The sequence below is a fragment of the Pangasianodon hypophthalmus genome, chromosome 19 (assembly GCF_027358585.1).
Source record: "Pangasianodon hypophthalmus isolate fPanHyp1 chromosome 19, fPanHyp1.pri, whole genome shotgun sequence".
Taxonomy (NCBI): Eukaryota; Metazoa; Chordata; class Actinopteri; order Siluriformes; family Pangasiidae; genus Pangasianodon; species Pangasianodon hypophthalmus.
The window spans coordinates 1,074,508-1,084,581 of NC_069728.1; the positions used below are offsets into that span (position 1 = coordinate 1,074,508).

A 10,074-nucleotide genomic window follows, 5' to 3' on the forward strand; every position below is an offset into this window, starting at 1 on the left:
TCACCCCCTCACCCCCTGGTCTGGGGCCCTGTGCAAATTATCCGGCCGGCGCATGAGGTCGGATTTCAGGCGGCTAGTGTCATGCCGTTCCGATCTTAAACTTTAGCTAATATTTAATACATCTTAGATAAATTTGGATTAAAGCTAGCTAGCAAAAATTCCCCAATTGAAAGAGTTTAGCAAAAAAAAAAAAAACCCCAGTGCTTAGCATCAGTTAGGTTAGTCTCGCTATTTATATTTAGCCGCGTTTTACCAACAAGCATACGGGGAACATTTAATGCACAATGTACAAATTATTTATTTGTTACTGCTGTGTATAAGTGATTTATTTGAAGCTAGTCAAAGTTGATGGTCATAGTGATGAACTTTTTTCCCCACGTGTTGTCGGAGGGGTCGCGACAGTCTACCCCTCCACCCTCTAAAGCGATGATATGATGCGTCAGGTGTATATGGTTGCTCGAGAACTTGTGACAGGTGTTTCGGTGGGAAAAGAACTTTAGGGTATATAAGAAACGAGACGGATTAACATTTTCCATGAAGAAATTCGGGGATCGACATGATGGCTCATGGTAAGAAAACTTGTTGAAATTATAAGGTATTTCTTTTCTCTTAAAAACATTGTTTAAATAAACACTTTATGTATTCTCAGCTTTAAAAGTTCAAGCTGAAATTCACCAGGTGCCTGAGTATCAGGGTAAGCTTTTCTATTAATTTCTCTTTTATTTTAACTCTTCTGTACTTTTTTTAAATATGTTTTTCTCTTTAATAAAGTTACAGCGGAAGAACTAGAGGGTATTAGCCTCACTCAGACGGAATCCCGAGTCGCGCGCCCCCATAAGACAGAAAGCATCTCCGGCTCGTGTCAGTTTGACCCTCAGGTCGACCGAGTTCAGCAAAAGTCTCTCGCAGAAAAATATGTCCCCGTGGAGTGGGCCGAGCAGGTGCACTTCTCTAGAATTAGCGCTGAATTCGGCTCTCTTGTTTAATCCTCTGTTAGGACCGTTGGCGATCGCTATAGAATCCATTGCTCCCGCAGTGTCTTTGTAAAAAAGACCGGCTGTGAATTGACTCCCGAGGGTATCCGGTGAAAAGTTGAGCAGAGTCTCGATCATGGCACGGTAGGGATGTGTGGCACTCGATTGTGAGATTAGAGGGTCCCCCAGAATGACGTCGCATTGACTGAATATCGTACTCAGAGGGTAATTGATGAGCCCTACCGCAGCCGCGTCGGCCAGGTCCGTGCCATCGGCGTTGGTGATTTTTACGCGGCGATGCAGCATGGTGTCATTCAGATCAAGATACTTTTCCCCATCTCCGGGGATGAAAAACTCGATGGGCCCCGTGTCCGTGATGGCAGACACGGGAGAGATTTCGGTGTATATTTTATCTTCGATCGAAAGCTGTGTCATAGGTGCAGAAAATAGATCCAGCTCGCGCAGCGTGCACTCGAGGGATTTCTGATGCAAGAGAGCCATGTTTTTTTGTTTGAATTTCCCCTACGTCGGTTAAAATATATGGGAGCTCCGGAAGGGTTTCCTCTTCGAGCGACCGATTCTGCCGACTGTTTTCTTCTTCTTACCCGTCGAACGTTTATTAGAACTCGACGAGAGGCACTCCCCCGGAGGTCGTCTCCTCACCCTTCGCGACAAAACCACGATGCCCCCTGACCCCTCTTGTTTTTTCCGATTGTCGAAGTTCGACATTTTCCCCACGACTCTACCGACCGCATCCATAGCGATACGGGTGGCGGCCGTTTTAAGATGGGGTTTGGCAATGTCGAACCCTTTTTTCAGCAGAGGAGATACAAAACGAAACAGTTTTGAGAATAGAGAGCCGATACCGCGACCGTACATTACAGGGGCTCCGTAAAATCCTCCTAAATCGCCTCCGGCCTGATTTTCGTAGTAACGGACGAATCTGTGAGGGTCTTCCATCGCTAGTACCCGAGCCATTTTATTTTTTAATTAGTTCTCCGACACCCTCAAACGTAGCTTCGTCCTCTCACGCCTGAGATTGAATGACGGTCGCGTTAAAGGATGGATTTTATATAGATTCATACACCGTATGTTTTCGGTCTAAAGTGAAGCGTCACGATGACCTTCCCGTAAGTGAATTCAACCTCTTGGTTCTGATCCGTTTTTATCTTTATGTTCTCGATGTGGCGCTTGCTCGCGGGTAAATAATACGGCAGATCGAAGCGTAAGGTTACCACATCCCAGTACGCTCCGCGCACGTCGACCACCCTCATCAGCGGAGCATAAGCGTCGCCTATCAACTGAGGGCGAACCGCATCGCAGTAACAGAACATGTGATAAAATCCAGCTCGTAGATCAGGGGGGTAATCGGCCAGCTTCCTGTCGAATTCTATCCATTCTCCCGGTCTCACACCCATAATGTAAGCGAGCGGTGGGTAAAACCGCACACGAGTCTGACCGCCCGCTTGGAAATCGAATTTCCTCAGATAATTGTTGTAGGACAGGTAAATATCGGAGTTGATTTTTCTAAACAAAGCCTCCATCTCCGTTTTGAACTGTCCCAAGTTAGCAAAAACACCCGTTGGGAATTTGTGACGATGCACCTTGCTCTTCGTCTCCGGGGTTTCTGGTTTAAACTTATATTCATAGTATGCTCGTTCTTCGGGTACGGTATACCACGTGTGAGGATAGGAAATCTCCGTCAAGGCGACCTCCCATTCCCCTTCCAGATCGATATGCTGAGCCAGATCCACGCGGTAACTGGAGATTTTGTTATCTTTAAAAACATCGAGGCTGGCGTTGGATGGTAGGGTGATGTAAAAACCCACGTGTTTCTGCCCGTACATGACTGGGAAATGATGAACCCTCATTCAAAACGTCGTCCGTTTTTTATATATATTTTTAAATCGCTCTCTCTGATCCAGCTGTTGAATTTCTCAGGCCAGTTTTTCCACCATACAAAGACCTGATTTTCGCCCCTGACCGTACGCCTCTTCAGAATCTCCTCCACGTGGTAGACTTTGCCCCCCGGCCGTTTTTACTTTTTGCAACTCGGCCTCATAGAAGGTGCCTTGGACCGGTTCTCCGTCGTAATCTTTCAGTCTGTACACCGGAGGGTCGCGAGGGAGGCGTTCGGCCACCGAAAAAAGCTCGTCTGTAAAACTCTGTTCGTATTTTTTATCAAATGCCCCTCTTAATTTCGATATCCTGACAAGATCCCCCGTCTCAAAACCCATCTTCAATCTAGCCTTCCGGAGTGGCGGCTTACCGTACAGGTTCTGAAACACTCGATCGAAGTTCTCGAAGCTCACCTGAGCCGGCGCCATTTTAATGCTGCTGTGAAAACTGTTATTGTAGCTTTTCACCAAGTCCTGCAGCACGTCGAGGTATCGCAAGGTATTGTTAGCTGTGAAATATCTCCACATTCGACCTTTTAAAGTACGATTAAATCTTTCGACCACCGAAGCTTTGAGTTCGCTGTATGTGGAAAAATGCACGATGCCATGTTTTTTCATCAAACCTTCAAAAGCTTTGTTAAAAAATTCTTTTCCGGCGTCGGTCTGTAACTTTACAGGTGTCTGGCTTTCAGAGAAAACGGATTCTAGAGCCTTTACCACCTCCGCGGATGTTTTTCTTTTGAGAGTTCTAACGTAAGCTTTCTTGGAAAATACGTCTATGACCGTTATTAATAAATAATTGTACCCGTTGTTATAATCCGATAAAGCCTGCATATCGCACAGGTCGGCTTGAAATTGGTTCAAGGGACGCGGGGCAAAAACTCTATTTCTAGTAAAATGTATTCTGGCCGGTTTGTGTAGAGTATAAGCATCCTGCTCCGATAAAAAATCTTTTACCCTTTCCACAGACGGCGGCTTCCCCTTTTCATCTCGCACGGCCCTTCGCAGTCTTTCTACCCCTCCGAAGCTACCGGGGTCGGACGCATCGTAATACGCTTTTTTCATCGCACGCTTCTCAGACATGGCTGAACCGAAATGAGAGAAAAAGGCGAGGATTGAGATTCAAATTCTTTTTTATACACACAGAGAGAGGCGAGATTCTTTATTCAGACTCTTGTAGTAAAGTGGGTTTATGGTTCAGCTACCCACTAGATGGCAGTAGTAGCTAGTTGTAAGGGGATTTTCATGTTTGCAGGGAGTGAGGAGCGAGCAGGTGTATGCGTCAGAAAAAAAGCAATAACGTTGTTAGCTTGGGCAACTTATTTTCATGTCTTCAGGTATTGTTAATAAAGACATAAGATACAGAACTGATGGCTCCGCGTTACTACAACTTTTTTTTTTTTTTTTTTTTTTTGTACACACAGAGAAAGTCATGATTTTTTATTCAGACTTTTTATTCAACTTTTTTTTTTTTTTTGTACACACAGAGAAAGGCATGATTCTTTATTCAGACTTTTTATTCAACTTTTTTTTTTTTTTTTATACACACAAACACACAAACGTTATTAATGTTTTATCATAAACAAAGTTTGAACCAAGATGGCCCAGAGTACCGCATAGTAGCTGCAAAAACACACTGAATAATCGAATATATAATAGTATAGAATAAAATATAAGAGGTACCAGCAAAAAAACATACTCAATAATTGAATATATAATAGTATAGAATAAAATATAAGAGGTAGCAGCAAAAAAAAACATACTGAATAATCGAATATATAATAGTATAGAATAAAATATAAGAGGTAGCTGCAAAAAACACACTGAATAAATGCATATATGACGGCATGGAATAAAATCAAGTTAACAGGAATAGTTGCAGTCCATGACCAGCTTTATGAAACGCTCTATTCTCTCCTCGTCAGGTTTGATTTCATCGTACATTCGGTAGATGCACTCGTAGATCGGTCCTCCTGATCTATACCCCAGCAAAAGAATCTCTGCTGCAGGCCCGATTATGTCGCCCTCGCACGTCTCGTAAAACATGTAGCTCTCCATATATTTCTCAAGGGCTTGGACGAACAGTGAGTTCCACAGCATCCGCATCACACCGTGAAAGCAGGTCTGATATATGATATAAATTGAAAATATCAGGCTAGAAATTCAGACTATTAATTTAAAACCGGACAGTTCTATAACTAACCCTGTAGATGATAATATGATAATATTAGATAAACAACTACAACGCTTTAGTCCCCTTGAAGAGACTGAACTAATTTCACTAATTTCATCATCAAAATCATCAACCTGTATGCTAGATCCTTTACCTACTTGTTTCCTCAAACAGATAATTCCTGAAACAATCAAACCTCTTTTAAAGATAATCAGTTCTTCCCTTAGCATTGGCTATGTACCTAAATCTTTTAAATTAGCAGTTATCAAGCCCCTGATTAAAAAACCTGACCTCAATCCCTGTCAACTGTCCAACTACAGGCCAATATCAAACCTCCCCTTTATTTCCAAGGTCCTTGAAAAGGTTGTAGCACAGCAGCTATGCTCATACTTACATAGGAATAACATTCATGAAATGTATCAGTCAGGATTTAGGCCTCATCATAGCACAGAGACAGCACTGGTAAAAGTTGTAAATGACTTACTACTGGCCTCTGATCAGGGTTGTGTCTCCTTGCTGGTGCTGCTTGACCTTAGTGCAGCTTTTGATACCATTGATCATGCTATTCTCCTCAATAGACTAGAAAATGTAGTAGGCATTAAGGGAACAGCCCTTTCCTGGCTCAGGTCTTATTTGACTGATCGTTTTCAGTTTGTAAACGTAAATGGTGACTTCTCTTCTCATGCTAAGGTAAAGTTTGGTGTTCTGCAAGGCTCTGTTTTAGGCCCACTGCTCTTTTCTTTATATAGGCTACCTCTGGGCAAAATTATTCGTAAGCATGGTATTAGCTTCCACTGTTACGCTGATGACACACAGTTGTATGTTTCAGCAAAGCCAGATAACAGACACCAGCTTAATTAAGTTGAGGAATGTGTAAAAGACATTAGAAACTGGATGCTTATTAACTTTCTCTTACTTAATTCTGACAAGACAGAAGTACTTGTACTAGGACCACATGCAGCTAGAAGTAAGCTTTCTGATTACATAATAACTCTGGATGACCTTTCTGTTTCATCATGTGCAGCAGTAAAAGACCTTGGTGTGATTATCGACTCTAGTCTTTCTTTTGAAGCTCATGTAGATAATATAACTAGGATTGCTTTCTTTCATCTCAGAAATATTGCTAAAATAAGAAATATATTGTCACTACACGATGCAGAAAAATTAGTTCATGCTTTTGTTACCTCTAGGTTGGATTATTGTAATGCCTTACTGTCTGGATGTTCCAGTAGATGCATAAACAAGCTCCAGTTAGTCCAGAATGCAGCAGCGAGAGTCCTTACTAGAACCAGAAGATATGACCACATCACCCCTATCTTATCCACACTGCATTGGCTCCCAATCAAATTTCGTATTGATTATAAAATACTACTATTGACCTATAAAGCACTAAATGGTCTCGCGCCACAGTACCTGAGCGAACTTTTGGTCTTTTATGATCCGTCACGCCTACTCAGATCAAAAGATGCAGGCTATTTGTTGGTACCTCGAATAATGCGGGCTACAGCTGGGGGTAGAGCTTTCTCATACAAAGCCCCACAGTTATGGAACAGCCTTCCACTTAGTGTTCGGGGCTCAGACACAGTCTCAGTGTTTAAGTCTAGGCTGAAAACATATTTCTTTAGTCAAGCCTTTTGTGAATAGTTTTCTTAGGTACAGGGGCAGGTCTGGAGGGTTTCACAGGCATAGAGTGTTGTGGTGAAATGGGATGTTTGGATGCTGTCGCCCCCCCACTCTCACACGTTCACTCAGGTTTGTCGACGGTGGAGTGGCTGGCTGCCTTATGTCCCAGGGTGCCCTCATGTCTGTGTTAGCTTCTGGCTCTCCCTTTCAGTTATGCTGTCACAGCTAGTCTTGCCGGAGTCCCTGCTTGCACTCTGCATGCAAAGTACATCGTGCTTAACCATTAGAGGACAAAAGCTCACCTAACAATCTCTTCCTTTCTCTCCATCTCTCTCTCTCCCTCACTCTCTGTCGAGCTACACATGCTACTTCTGAGATGCCAGTGATGCCAGTGATCCTGACCCCTTCTGCTCCTCCTCGCTGCCTGACCCATCCTGATGCCCTACTTCTGGTTGGAGTTCTCATCGGTTGAGTTCGCTCGCTGCTGCTGGGGGTGGCCCCATATGGACTGCCTGAAGAACTGTTTGGATTGCTGGGGATGGTGCCACCTGGGGGCTGTGGAGATGGCTTGGGGATCACATATGGGGAGCTGTACTGTAATGGCTTGGGACTGCGATTGCTGTAGTGGCTTTGGGGCTGCAGTTGCCACGAGCAGCTTCGTACTCAGGACTCCATCAGTGGACAGTGGATAGATTTTAACCAGCCGGACCTCTTGCAAATACTGTGATGAATTTATTGGTTGCACAATTGCACTATTTGTCCATATAGTACACAATAGAAGGGATTTATTTATAATTGCACTATCCGTTGCACCCAGATGAGGATGGGTTCCCTTTTGAGCCTGGTTCCTCTCAAGGTTTCTTCCTCATATCATCTCGGGGAGTTTTTCCTTGCCACCGTCGCCACTGGCTTGCTCATTAGGGATAAATTCACAGTGATAAATTTAAATATTTACAATATATTTTTGTGAATCCATTTATTTCTGTAAAGCTGCTTTGTGACAATGTCCATTGTTAAAAGCGCTATACAAATAAAATTTAATTGAAATTGAATATGTCGTCGGGTGGGTCGAGCAAGCACGTGTGTTGTCTCTGGCTAGGATGGCTGATCTGACAACTGTTGCATTTGGCTTCGGCGTACATTCTCAGAACCTTGTTGAGTAAATGAAGCACCGCTGATTCCAGACATTTGAAAAACTCGATCCTCTTCAACCAGCGTGTGAGCGGCGCGTCAGGGTCGTCGATGAACATCGGCAACGGGTCATCCGATCCGCAGGGTGAGTTCTCATTCGAAGGAGTGTCCTGAACCTCCATCCCCGCAGGATCCTCGTCAGCGTGATCCTCGTGCCCCGAGACGACAGGTTCCTCGGAGCGAGGGGGTGAAAGCTGTTGCGAGAACTCAGGGGTCGGGGGAGGGGTCGTCGGCAAAGGAACGGCATAACTCTCCTCCGGAGATGAAGGATGGTCGGACATTCCGTCTTCTTCTTCTATAATCCTCAACACTATCCGGGTAGGCCTGATTCTCTTGAGCTTGCGTTCACAGCGGTCTTCCATATTTCTCTTTCTCTCTCTCTTTTGCTCTTCTCCTCTCTCGGGCGAGTCTGCTTTTATATCATAAAACGAAGTAGAGAACGATGTAGAACCAGCGAGCTGTACCTGAGGCTCTAGTCAACCATACAGCCATAAACTTGACTTTTCGCTCTGAAACCTCCGCGGTGCTGGGAAAAGTCTCCGGGAGAGAGGCCCTCCCGTTCCCTCTCCATTTTCCTTCATCCTTGTCAAAATTCTCAAGGACAACCTTCTTTAACACACCCCAGTCGTTAGAGGATAACGAGGCTAGACACGTCGAGACCCCCGGTCTCTCTCCACACTTCCCCTGATAAAGCTGCAATTCCCCGGTTTCGTATCTAAACACATAGCCCCATTGTCCACCCTGTCCGCAGAAACCCAGAGGCCATTCCTCGCACAACGGACCCGCCGGCGGTGCTTGAGTGCGGCGAAGATACGCGCTGGTTTTCCACGGGCCGTCTTTGTCAGAATCTTGAAAAATCGAAATAATAGTCTCACTGATAATAGAACACCCGTGATGGGCCATTAATCCTCTTTTTGCATATAACACGGATACCGTTTATGTTGCAAAAATAAATAAAAGTATTAATAAAAATCGCACGATACACGGGTAAAGGGGAAAAAAGTTCATCACTACGACCATCAACTTTGACTAGCTTCAAATAAATCACTTATACACAGCAGTAACAAATAAATAATTTGTACATTGTGCATTAAATGTTCCCCGTATGCTTGTTGGTAAAACGCGGCTAAATATAAATAGCGAGACTAACCTAACTGATGCTAAGCACTGGGTTTTTTTTTTTTTTTTTGCTAAACTCTTTCAATTGGGGAATTTTTGCTAGCTAGCTTTAATCCAAATTTATCTAAGATGTATTAAATATTAGCTAAAGTTTAAGACCGGAACGGCATGACACTAGCCGCCTGAAATCCGACCTCGTGCGCCGGCCGGATAATTTGCACGGGGCCCCAGACCAGGGGGTGAGGGGGTGAGAGAGAAAGGGGGTTGAAGCGCGTGAACGGACCCCCGCACGGAACACAGATGCGCGTGAACGGACCCACAAAAATTAGGGAGGGGGATCGGGGCGGGACATCTGGAAAAAAAGAAGAATCTCATCGGGCGAAAGGGGGGTGGGACTTCCCGCCACGGTGCGCTCTGATTGGATAAAAAAGGGGAGGGACTTCGTGACGTGGCGCACTCTGATTGGACGAAAAACTGTCAAAATGCAGTTTGATGAAAGGGGGTTAGTTTTCTCTCTCTCACCTCTCATATTTTTTTATGTCCATTTTTCCAGACACACTCATGTTGGAGGTCATGTCTCCTTCTCCAGATTACAGCAGGACACACGTTTACTTTACTCCAATATCGGTGTGTTAAATCAAACCCTGTATCAGCACAGAGTCACCTGTCACATAAACCTGTATACATTAAACCTTCAGTACAAACCCACAAACCTCTTCTGCATCTAGTGTCACTTCAGTGTGTTAATATATTATAGCTTTAGATTTAGATACTCACTGTGTTTTTACTCCTGAAATGGTTTATTTTCCCCTCCACACAAAATGGTGCTGCTGAGTTTCACCTTCACTGGTACTGTCTAACTGGTTTTTCTGGTTTATTCTGCAGAGGGAAGAGCAGTGATGCAGACAAGTGGTAAACACATCTGCGCGCACACACCCACACACACACCCACCTTGCCACAGAGACATGGTGCTGGTTTATTTTGGTTTGTTTATCAATGATGGATTGACTGCTCAAAATAAATCAATAGCACTTTTAGATTTCTATAAATACACAGGGTTGTGCTAGGAAAATATTTCAGGCTCCTTTCTCAGAG

At 44.2% G+C, this 10,074-nt stretch overlaps 1 protein-coding gene across 4 annotated transcripts in view; it reads right to left on the reverse strand.

Annotated features, from left to right (window-relative positions):
* The window catches only part of LOC117599787 (uncharacterized), a 58,619-nt gene extending 48,780 nt beyond the window's left edge, over nucleotides 1-9,839 (reverse strand). For 2 of the 4 annotated variants that reach the window (XR_008305271.1, XR_008305270.1), the window contains exon 1: nucleotides 9,756-9,839. The gene's annotated coding sequence lies outside the window, so the exon portion shown is untranslated. The remainder of the gene's footprint in view (nucleotides 1-9,755) is intronic. The other 2 variants (XR_008305272.1, XM_053242222.1) reach the window with 2 other exon arrangements.
* Between the last annotated feature and the right edge of the window lie 235 nt (nucleotides 9,840-10,074).